A 13,168-nucleotide genomic window follows, 5' to 3' on the forward strand; every position below is an offset into this window, starting at 1 on the left:
TCAAACACAACCCTGATGCAGCCCCCAATAAATTGAGTTTGACATCCCTACTCTAAGATTAACCTGTCTAAAATTTCAAACAAGTCTTAAATTAGGGTTTGAAGTACTAGCTGAAGATCCCATAACTGATAGTGAGTAGGTAGCAAATCATCAAATAGGGAGATCACAGCTCAGGAAGATCCTGACAGGAGATAATTTCCTTGAGTCCCACTACTGAAATCTAAGAGAGGTCTGAGACTTGTCTATTTGAGGGTGCTTGGTTGGAGTCCCTTGCTGAGGCTTTTCTATAGTGGTAGAAACTAAGGTGAAATTTATTTTCCTTGGCCCATCTGCAGAAACTCACACTGTTGACGGTTTCTCCCTTTTGGTCAATCTCAAGTGTGGCATCCTGGGGAAGCTATAATGGTCTGTATGGTTTGGCTACAGCACCCTTGGCTGACAAGATAGTCCCACTCAATCTCCAGACATATGCAGGTAGTCCTCAATTTTACAACAGTTCACTTAGTGACTGTTCGAAGTTACAACGGCAAATAGTGAATTATGATCATTTTTTACACTTATGACTATTGCAGAATCCCCATGGTCACTTGATTTACATTTGGATGCTTGACGACTTGTTGTGACCTAGGCTTACTGAATCATTAAAACACACGAGTAGTCCCAAAAACTTCTTTTATTGCAACAGATGTGAATTACTTTCATTCACAGCTGAGTCCCAATTAGTTGCAAAAAGTCCTTCAGGAGAAGTCCTTCGGGATAATCACCAACTTTTATCTCCTTTGAGATAAAAGACCTGCCAAAGACCTACTTGGCAAAGTCACACAGAGTCCAGAATCAAACAGAAATGCCGACTGGAAACAGAATTAACAATGTTGCTTTCCTGCAAAGTGCCCATGTGCCTTTTCTTTTCTTTTAAGCCTTATGGGAAGGGCCAATCATCTCCCGAGTCGTCCCTTTTGTTTTAACTGTTCATGCCTTCTGTGCAGCTCTGCACATGGGCGCACTAGGAACAGGCTCCTCCTGTTCCTCTGCCTCTCTGCTGTCTGACTCTGGAGGCTCCGGAGTCTGCGCATCACTCCCAGATAGCCCTGGCCCCATCTCTGCCTCTGACACAGAGCCCTTGTCCGGGCCTTCCCCAGACTCCAGGACTGGCTCATGTTCCTCCCCAGCCTTCTCACTGTCCGACTCCACTGCCAGCTCTGCAGTCGGACCACAACATGACTCACATTTATGATGGTTGCAGTATCCTGGGGTCATGTAATCATCTTTTGCAACCTTCTGACAAGCAAAGTCAATGGGGAAACCAGATTCACTTACCAACCGTGTTACTACAACTGCAGCGATTCAGGTAACAATGCTATTAGACTCAGGTTCAGGCTCTATTTCAGAAATCACTGGAAAGGCATGTAGTAGGTCTAGATCCATTGTGCCGGTTCTCAAGAGTTCTCATGCACAAGATTAATCATATAGCCTGGTTATTGGTAGGGAACTTGCTGGTCCTCCAAACATCAATATAATTTGCTCAAACACACTGCGGTTGATGTTCCAGTTAAGGACATAGTATGACACTTTCTAGACTCCCTGGAAATGATTTGCCGTGTCAGTAAGTCTTTCTGGACTGACATTCAGATGAGTATGAGATATTTGAGGTCTTTGCCTCTTCCCAGGACAATCTGTGCTCCTGGGCCACATAATTTACTTCGTACACAGTTGGAAATGGAAATGAGAGGGACAGCCTGATGTTCTGCTGCCTTTGCCTTAATGTTTTGTTGCTGTTGCTGCTTCTGCTGCTGTTAGAGAGAGGCTTTCTTTAAACTTAGATCTCATCTAAGCACTTTCCCTACAGTTTGCCAGATTTGGATGTAGGATCTAGATTCAGTTCTTGAAGTAGGACTGCCCCCTGGTGTCCACACCAGCCACCATGCCACTGGCTGACAATTGAGCACTCTCCAGATTAGTATTTGCCACGAAGGCAGTGGTCTGGGCTATGCTCTCTTTACTCTGGAAGGAGCGACTCAGTTAAAAGTTTGGCCCAGCAATGATGCCCTCCATTGGAGAGAGGAAGGGAAGGGTGGGTGGACTGAGATAATCCAATAATCCAGAGAAGGAAATAAGAGTTTGGTTTTCAGAGAGAGGATAACCCTCATTGTCTTAGGGGCTTCTCAGAACTTCCAAAAATCAGGAAACAGAAGACTTCAGGCCAGATTGCTGGCTATAGGGAACCCTTCTACAGCTCACAAGTCCCTTAGGCGATCTATCGGGATATGAGGGACTCCTTCTCTTTGCTTGAGAGGGAATGAGGAATGAAAACCTAGGGTCTCAAAGGTTTTCATAAGAAACTGACATCTCCAAAGCAAAGAGCTTGCTCAAGCTGTAAGCCTTCCTCTTCATCCAAGGACAGTGTACTTTCCTTCTTAAACAGACTTTTCTTAAAAGGAAGGTATTGCAAGTTGGGGGCAACAGAGGGTGGGGACTGGGTATGTCTCCCTCATTTGGGGACATGGCTTTACCCCTTTTGCAATTTAGGGGTCTCCAACCTTGGCAAGGGGTCTCCAACCTTGGCAACTTTAAGACAAAGCTGGCTGTGAAATTCTGGGAATTGAAGTCCATATGTCTTAAAGTTGCCAAGGTTGATGACCCCTAATTTAGACTATGTGATTAAAATCTGGAAAAGAAAGAGTAATGAGAACAGGGGAAACAGGAAGCAGCATCATTTACACATCAATTATACATTTATTTATTTTTTTAAATTTGATTTATATGCCGCCCTTCTCCAGAGACTCAGGGCGGCTTACAATGCGTTAAGCAATAGCCTTCATACTTTTGTATATTTATACAAAGTCAGCTTATTGCCCCCACAAACTGGGTCCTCATTTCACCTACCTTAGAAAAGATGGAAGGCTGAGTCAACCTTGAGCCTTGGAGAGATTCGAACCAGCTGTAATTGCAGGCAGCTGTGTTAATAACAGGGTGCTTAGACCACTGTACTATCAAGGCTCTTTCATTTCACTGTATCAGATGCTGATACATTTCACTGTATCAGCATCCCCCACCGCAAATACCCTCAATATAGTGTTCTCACTCTTTTCTCCTTCATATTTTTTCACTAAGTAAGGCTTTTTTAAAAATCTTGGACTTTAAACTCACCATGGAATGGGTGGTGACTATGCAGGCTTGATCTGAGGAAGTCAGAATCCAATTTAGTTTAACATGGTCTTTCCTGGGGAGATTTGAGGAGGAGGGAGTTCAGAGAAGAAAATTACTCAAGAGGAACCAAATGAAGAAATTGGAGACTGCTACTCCTTTGTCTGGCCACTGAAGTAATACAGAAGCATTCACAGACTTATTGGTTGGATATGATAGAAAGAAGAAAACCATTTTGGTTCAGTGGTTAAAGCATCAAACTAAATACCAAGAGACTGTGAGTTCTAGTCCCATTTTAGGCAGAAAGCCAGCTGGGTGACTTGAGCTAGTCACATTCCCTCAGCCCTAGGAAGGAGGCAATGGCAAACCACTTCTAAAAACCTTGCCAAGAAAACTTCACGGATTTAATCAGACGGTTTCCAAGAATTGGAAACAATTGAAGTTAAGGAAAGAAAAATTGATGGGAAGGCAGAAGAGTGTGTTAGTGTGCCACTCAAAACCAGCCTTCTGGCTTATCCCCAACCCCCATTGGAGACACAACCTGACAAATTCCAGGAAAATTCATTTGTGGCTTTGGCAGGGATGATCCTGCTGGGAAGAATAAAAAGAAAGGAAAAAGGGTTAAAGAAAAGAAAGAGGAAAAAATGAAAGGGAAAAAAATGAAAGAACTGCTGACAGTAATTTTGAGCCAAGCCAATGAACCCCACACACACACACTACACACACACACTACACAAAGACAAGGAAAAAAAGCATCAGTAATAGATCCCCCTTTGCTCCACAGATAATAATCAATCTGGTCTAAAGAGTGCCTGTTATGTATTCAGGCTAAATTACTTTTGTAATCTGCTTAAAGAATGGTAGTACATGCTTATGAGAAGTCATTTTGGAAAAAAAGGCTTTTCTTGCATGATATAAAGCAGTTACGTTAGTTTAGTATGTTATATAGAAGCACAGGCTTTGACAAACAGGACTGGATACAAGCTATAGAAGAGGATGGAGATAATTGGAACCACTTTGAAAAATCAGTCAAAAACACATCAAGATGAATAGCAATTAAGAAACACATGTTGAAAATGGTAAAATATTCTAAGACCTTCTATGTGACCTGAGAAGGACTGACTGAGACTCAGGAATGTCAATAAGATTTTGTAAAGAAGCCAATCAGAAAACAGCATTTTGTCAATCTGGAGTCTTTTGAGTATGGCAGCCTAGAATTTGGGGCTAAATTCAGTGGGTCCCCATCATTAGTTTCCACTGAGATGAACCACTTCTTGCGATTGTCTGCACCTCTACTATATTCATTTGAATGTTTAGTTGAGTAGGATATTCAGTTTAAATTTGCAACATTTGGAATTTCTTTATAGTCAATTTTACTGAATTAATAAGCATTTCATGTTGTTACTTGCTTAAACAAAGAAGAAATTAAATATTCCTGGATTGTTGCATTTTCTTTTCTGCACAAGGCATCTGATCTAGTAAGTATAAATTGGAAGATTTTGCCTAGCCTGTTTAGAAGTTGACAGAGGAAGTAAGACAATCAGTAAGCAGCTAATAGAAATGTCTTTGGCTGGACACTAATAAAGCCTGAACAGACTTGAGGCTAGAGGAGGTGTTAAAATATATATCCTAAACCGATGATGGCGAACATGTGGCACGCGTAGCCATATCAGTGGGCATGCCAGCTCAGCTCTGGCACACATGTGCACGCCGGCCAGCTGATTTTCAGGCCTTTTGGGCCCACCAGAAATAGGGAAGCAAGCTGTTTCCTGCCTCCGGAGAGCCGGGGGGGGGGGGGAGGTCCGTTTTTCTTTCTTACCTGGCTCCAGATCCTCTCTATGCATCTGCGGAGGGCAAAAACAGCCTTCCCCACTCCCTCGGAGGCCGTCCGGTGGCCTGAAAGGGCCCATTTCCCAACTCCTGGTGGGACAGGAAGTGACTTTTTTGCTGTCCCCAGCCTCCAGAGACTCCTAGAGAGGCTTTAAGAGGCTGGTGACAGCAAAAAAGTCACTTCCTGTCCCACCAGGAGTTGGGAAATGGGCCCTTTCAGGCCTCTGAGGGCCTCCGAGGGAGTGGGAAAGGCTGTTTTCACCCTTCCCAGATGCATAGAGAGGTTCTGGAGCCAGGTAAGAAAGGAACATGGGCCTACCAGGCCATTGCCTGCCAGGAGCGGGGGGCTGGGGAGGGGGGGGTTGCGCACGCATGCGCAGGGCAGGGCACATAGAATTATGGGTGTGGGAACGCGCATGTGCGAACCTCCCCCACTCACCTCCCTCTCCTGGCACACAATGGCAAAAAAGTTAGCCATCACTGCCCTAAACTAAACCAAAGAAGTTTCTTTGTCTTTTTTTTTAATATTTTATTTGTTTTTAAACATCTTAAACATAAAATATATCTTTTAAGAGCTAAGGTTTGGTCTGGTATTAGATAAGTACAATTGCCCACACTTCTTTAACCAATTTGATTCCAAATTTCATCCATTTACATCTTTAAAAAGAAAAAAAAACATCAAATCACCAATTTTTTATCATACAATCTAACATTTTATTCTAAACACTTGGCATTCTATTGTATCACCATAAATCTTAAATCACAAATGAACACAGCTCCTTTTTATATACAATCTTTCATTTCCAAAAACACCATTCTAAATTTTTTCCATTTTGTCAATCAGAATTCCATATATATTCCTTAATCTTAAAACCCATTTCATCAAATCTGTATTTTAACCTCTACTGATTTACGTCTAATTTCCTTATTCTTGTCATGAAATACACTTCTCATTTTACATAAAATCACTTCAGAATCGTTTCACATTATCATTCATTCCATGTTTCCATCCATAATTTTATCTAATTCCCAATCTATTTTATTTTGGCTGATTTCCAGCATATTCTCCATTACTCCTAAATCTATTATTTAGCTGATTCACAACTAAATTAGTTATTTTCCAGCATATTCTCCTCCACTCCTAAATCTATTATTTAGCTGGTTCATAGCAAGCTGTTTTCCAGCATAATCTCCTCCATTTCTCCCGCTGATTGCCAGCATAATCTCCTCCACTCCTAAATCGCTGATTACCAGCATGCTTTCCTCCACTCTTAACTCTACTTATTTGGCTGGTTCACAGCATTTTATTTTAGCTGTTCTTCAGCATAGTATCCTTCACTCCTTCCACTGATTACCACCATAATCTCCTCCACTCCTAAATCTATTGTCGCTGATTACCAGCATGCTTTCCTCCTAGATCTATTATTATAAAAGTTTTATTTTAGCTGGTTCACAGCATATTACATAGGTTGCTTTTTCAACATATTCTCCTCCATATCTCCCACCAATTTGAAATAGAAACGTGTTACAACAAATATCTTTTCACATATTCTCTCCAGGATTATAAATTTTCCTTAAATTCATCCAATTTCATATTTATCCTTATTTTTCTATGAAAGCAACATTTTTATCCGCCTTGAAATCAATTTTCTGTAATTATTAAATCTATAAATAACTCCTGTTCATATTCAAAATTCATTTAGAATTATGGGTGTGGGAACGCGCATGTGTGAATCTCCCCCACTCACCTCCCTCTCCTGGCACGCAATGGCAAAAAAGTTAGCCATCACTGCCCTAAACCAGGGATGGGCAATTGTGGCTCTTTTACAACCTGTGGACTTCAACTCCCAGAATTCCTGAGACAACCAAGCTGCCCTAAACCAAAGAAGTTTCAATGGATGCCTTAATATTCAGGAGTATAAATTACCTTTTATAGACAAACTAGTTAAGAGTTAATAAACCAAACTTTGGTTCAGATCCCTGAATCTTTTTTATGGTAATATGTTTGATATGTTCATCCTAGGTTTCTGGGGACAAATTCTCAACATAATGAACTAAATGGTTAAGATGCTATTTCCAGTCAGTTATTAAAGCATAATATAATAGACTGAGGCAAGTCTATCAGGCCACCTCAACTGGAAGAACTCTTTTAGAATGGTGGTCAGAATCTGGGTGCTTCCCCTGAATCCATATATACCTAGCATTTAATCCATATCGGCCTAAAGGTAAAGGTTCCCCTCGCACATATGTGCCAGTCGTTCCCGAATCTAGGGGGCGGTGCTCATCTCTGTTTCAAAGCCGAAAAGCCAGCACTGTCCAAAGATGTCCCCGTGGTCATGTGGCCGACATGACTAAATGCCAAAGGTGCACAGAACACTGTTACCTTCCCGCCAAAGGTGGTCCCTATTTTTCTGCTTGCATTTTTCACATGCTTTTGAACTGCTAGGTTGGCAGAAGCTGGGACAAGTAATGGGAGCTCACGCCATTACGCGGCACTAGGAATTCGAACCACTGAACTGCTGACCTTTCAATCGACAAGCTCAGCATCTTAGCCACTGAGCCACCGTGTCCCTACAATATAGTCCCTATATTGGCCTAGATAGACCTAACCAACCATTATTTCTCTTTCCTTGAAAAACAATGCAACTTTCAAGACAGGAGCAGCTGTTTGTGTGGTGTATTCCTGGTGTATTCAAAGCTTTGGAGTGGAAGAATCCAGCAACAAGATTTCTTTTTTGGTTCCTCTTCCAAAGGAGAACAGGAAAGCATCTTTCTTCTTTTCCTTTTAAGCTTCCACACATCGCTTGATAAACTGACAAGTCAAATCTTCAACATATCACACTCTGGGTTATGCCCTGTTTATAAGATAACCATGTGATTACTCAGTTAATATTCTGGCTGACTGAATAATGCAATGTAGTGTTAAGCATCCTGCCACTATTATTTTGGGTACTTATACAAGACAGAAAACAAAAAATGCAAGTAGGAAGATAGAAGTTTTTTTAAAAAAATATTTTTAAATTAGTAAACACATTATACTTGTCACTGAAGCGAGGCTGCATTCTCAGTTAATCATAATGGGAGGTGGGGGGAGAGAGCACAAAACAGAGGGTTATATAATAGTTCCTTTGTACTAAGATTCAGAAGACAGGACGACTTCCCTCTGTGACAGCAACTGAATTTTCTATCCTCTCTACAACTATCCAAATTGCCTATGCTGCAAAAAGCACATCCAATGGTCACTGAATATGCTATTGTTGTCTGTTCCAATACAGAACTGAAATGTATTATAAGATAAATGAGCATCATTAGCTTAAATTCTCTGATTAGTTTAGATGTCAGTACGGCTAATAATAAAAACTATATTTTCTAGTTATGTACACATGCTACAGCGATGCCATATGATTGCAATAGCCTTTTGGTGGTTTCCGAGATGTTTTTCATGTAGGGTAATTTTATTATGCAGGAAACAAACTGTCTAATATAACATATTCTAACAAAATGGGTAACAATACTTTTATCAAAAAATGCCTCATTGCTTAACACAAGCTATGAAACGGACAACACGGCCATACATCAAAACATCACAGAAACAACCAACAATCTATTACAACCACATGGCATCACCATAGCACACAAACCAACTCAATTCTTCCAAAGTATCTTAAATAAACCAAAAGACCAAATAGCTCCAAGGGGGGGAAAAAACAAAGTCATCTACAATATGAAATGTAAAGACTGTAACAGCCACAGTGTAGAACAGACAAGCAGAAGATTAACAAAGTGCATCCCCGAACCCCAACTAGCAGTCAGATGACATAAGAAAAAAATTCCTTGATCTCACAACAGATGGACAGACTCAACCATAATTTTAACTGGGAGTGTGTGAGCATTCTAGACCAAGCTAAAATCCAAAATTCCTAGGAAATTCCTGGAAGCTTAGCATTCAGAAAAATCACCATCCATAGGCACACAGAGATAAAGTACATTTACAAGCCATTCATAAGCGACAATAAAAAAACTACAAAGGAAACAAAAAGATCAGAAAACATCTTCTCCAGCAGCCAATATCAGATAAGCAGGGATTAACATCAGACAAATAATCAAGCAAAAAACAATGCCCTAATCAAGGAACTGCCACGAAGAAAATCACACTCCCACCAATATTTATTCCATAATCATCTGTCAATAACCTGGTCTTCCAAGCATTATGGAACAGTTATGATAATAAAAGTATTTACCATGAAAGGGATATTCTTAAAGAATTCCCTACCTCCAGAATTAATATAGGAATTTAACATAGCTTGGGCACCAAAAGACTGAATATAAATATCAGAAGTTCCTAGGAACAACTTAGAACACTTACAAAAAGAATAAAAAACCTGAGGATAAATGTCATCAAATCTTATCACTAGCTTAGCTGAGTAGGCCTTATGGGAATGTGGATTCAACAGTATCTATAGAACTACACATTACTCAGGGAGCATATCTTTTCCTAAAACAGCTTTTTAATTAAAAACAATAACAGACTATGTATTACCTATTGTTATACATGTTTCAAAATTCCCAGTTAGCATGGTCAACCACTATTTAGGCCGGGTGTCGGCAGCCCGTGGCTCTTTCACCCCTCTGCTGCAGATCCCTGTCAGGTGATCCCACCACTGGCTGGCCCCTTCCCTCATCCTCCCCTCCCTGTCATTCTTCGCCTGGCCTGAGAAGGTAAGGGCAAAAGCAGGGGATGGAGACTCATTCCATATTCCAGAGTGAGAGTGAAACACCGCTGTACTTGCTGGGTCTCGCAGGCGCTTCTTCTGGAGGCTCACTCTCACCTCCTCAGTGTCAGTTACTGTGATGTCCCACCTCCCCACTGATCATCAGCGCGCTGCTAGTCTGCCATCCTCAGTGGGCTCCAAAGCAGCAATGGCAGCAGCAGCGCCAGAGCGACCGGCATGCAGATTCAAGACATGCACATTTCTCCTGGCCGCCTTCTGTGGCGGGGGTCATGCCTTGGATAGAAGGGGGAGACTGCAGTTGCCAGCGCGCTCCTTGGTTGTTCTGCACCTGATCTGCTTTGGAGATGCTGCAGTTCCTGTCACTCCATTCGTGCATTGGCTCATCCTGGAGACCAAGTACTGGACGAGTGTAACGATCTGTCTGTATCTGTGCCTGGTCCACCGGACCTTACCAGGCACACAAGAATTGTTCATGTGCCTAATTTGTCCCAGATAAGTGGCTTTGCACCTGCATGGGCAAGTTAAATTATTCTGTCTGTTCTTGTGCACACACACACACACACACACACACACACACACAGATTCAGTGGGGAAGAGCTGTCTTTTATACCCAAACTCATATTCTTGCAGCAACCTGCTCTTGCACATGGATCCAGAATGGCTGGGAAGGGGGCTGCTTTACAAACATGCACTCACTTGTTGGGGTTTTTTTTTTTAGAGCAGATCTTTCACATCTGTTCTCTCTCTCTTTTCGGACGTTTCCAGGGGGAGGGAGGGAGAGAGAGAGGGAAAAGAAAACCGGGAGCCACAAAACCAGGGTAGGCGTGGCTGGAGGGGGTCATGTGATTGGGTGGGAGTGATGTTGAGTTGGCCACGCCCACCCAGGTTTTGTGGTTCCCAGTGTTTTCTTTTCTGTGGGAAACAGATCCAAATGGCTCTTTGAGTGTTTAAGGTTGCTGACCCCAGGTTTAGGCTAAGGAATCTAATGTATTTACAAGGTACCAGGTTCAGAGTGTTGCTATACATTCTCCAATTGGTAGACAAGGGTTTTTTTCTCCCAGCAATTTTCTGTAAGATATTCAGAAGAACAGAAATGATTTAAGCAGGGTGGATTTGATTTAAATCGAGTTGATTTAAATCACAATTTAAATCATGATTTAAATCACTAGTAAAAAGGCTTGATATAAATCAACTCAATTTAAATCATAATTTTTAAAGAGCAACTGTCATCTCTGCTACTCCTTTGACCCACTGTTGACTCACCGATAATCCCAGTGTTGCAGAATATACAGCCTCATGCTACATAACTAAGCTCCATTTCATGCTGAATAAACTAAATTATTTATGTATCTTAAATAGAAAACTATCTTACCATAGATTTTTACCCCAAAAGTTTTTTATTAAAATAAATTCGATAAAAATCAAAAAAATCCAATTTAAATCAAAAAAATCTGATTTTTTTGATTTTTTTTTTAAAATCATTGATTTTTATCCACCCTGGATTTAAGATATTTTCTGGTCCTCAATGTAGCCAGCTAAATGCTATAATGGGAGTAAAATCTTGGTTGCCTGGTATAAAAATAGGTTGTAAGCATCAACCAAGCAGCTCAGATTAACATACCTGCCATATTTTGCGTAATCTTCCAGAAGAAGCTTATGCTTTCATAGATTGCAAGAGACACAATTCATAGCTTTCAATCTGAATGCAAAAAGTATCTGCCAGGAAGCCAATGTTTTTTCTCACTGTGTCACTGGTTCTAACATATTTTAAATTATTGCCAAAATAGCATTTTAAAATTTTACTTTCTTGACCATTTGTGCTTACTGGGAAATTATACAATCCTGTCACATTCATAGTACACAGAAGGGTTTTTACAGTTAAGGTTTATAAACATACAGCGCAGTTTGTGGCTTGTAAACAGGTATAGAAAACATAGCAGTATACAATGCCAAATAAAATGGCAATGTTAAGGAATACTCAAACTACTATGCAATTGCAATTATTTCAAATGCTAGAAAGATAGCACTTAAGATTTTGCAATTCTTCAACAACACATGGAATAAGAACAGTGAGATGTATATGTTGGTTTCACGGATACCATTAAAAATGTGAGTGCATGAGGTCATCTCATTAGACCATTGAAGAATTTGTGTGATATAGAGCAGGGGTCTCCAACCCTGACAACTTTAAGACTTGTGGACTTCAACTCCTAGAATTCCTCAGCCAGCTATGCTAGCTGAAGAATTCTGGGAGTTGAAGTTCACAAGTCTTAAAATTGCCAAGTTGGAGACCCCTGATATAGAGAAACTAAATGGTTAAACATTAGGAAAGGAGTACACCAAGAATAATGTCCCATTATTTAACTCCTATGCAAAATATATATGAAGTATTGCTGGAAATGGAAATTAGCATTACAATTGCTCAAAGAAACACTAGGATATTAAATATACTGGTATTACTTTAATTCCAGAAGATATTAGATTAGAAACAGACATTATACTAATAACGAAGTTATCTATTAGATTTATAAATCTATTAGGGTACAGATTTCTTTTAGTTTTTCATGGTTTTAGGTATCTATTGATTGATTTAATTTTAGCTTTGTTTATGCTATCCAAAGCCGCTTGTTTGGTGAAATGCACAGCTATATAAATTGGACAAATAAATAAACAAAATATACTGTCACTTCCATGGTTTTTTCAGCTGTAGTATATAATTATGACAGCTGGATGATCAGAAATGATGAATGGAGAAAAATCAATGTCTTTGAATATTGGTTCTAGAGAAAACTTTTTAGTGTACTGTAGCCTTCCTAAAGAACAAATAATTCAATACTAACTGAAGTAAAACCAGGCTGCTCACCCAAATGGAGTAATTCTGTAAATAAAACTAAGATACTGTGGGCACATAATGCAAGCTTGCAAGAGTCAGTGGAGAAGATTTGAGCTTACAGGAACTCAAACAGCAGTTACTGATAGATAAGACTGGCAAAATGTCCGTCAGATCATGAAGAATCAAAAGCTATTGAAAAATTGTATTTTCTTTAGCCCTTGAAAATAAAGAATTCAGTAAAAAGATTTTTTTCAACTATAACAGTACAATCAAGCCATATTAATTAACAATGTAAATTGGTTACTTCAGAACCAAATAGGAAGTAGAAAGATATTTCAATCCAGCTAAATTGATTTGTTTTTGAAGAATCAAGGTCAAACTCCCAATTAAAATCCGTAGGAAAAAGTATGGGGAATAACATTAAGATGAATCCACAGATGAATCATTTCCTTCTGTTCCAATCTAAACTCTTTACCTTATTCTTGCAATGTCCCAAAACTCTCCCAGGTTATGACAGTTCTACTTAATGCCCATTACAACTACTGATGGTTATTATCATAGGTTGCCCTCCCACAAAGCAAAAAAAAGAAGGGATGGAGTTTGAACCCTTCCCATCCAAGCATCCACA

The sequence above is a fragment of the Pituophis catenifer genome, unplaced genomic scaffold (assembly GCF_029215685.1).
Source record: "Pituophis catenifer annectens isolate HBS135680 unplaced genomic scaffold, rPitCat1.0.hap2 SCAF_2, whole genome shotgun sequence".
Classification (NCBI taxonomy): domain Eukaryota; kingdom Metazoa; phylum Chordata; class Lepidosauria; order Squamata; family Colubridae; genus Pituophis; species Pituophis catenifer.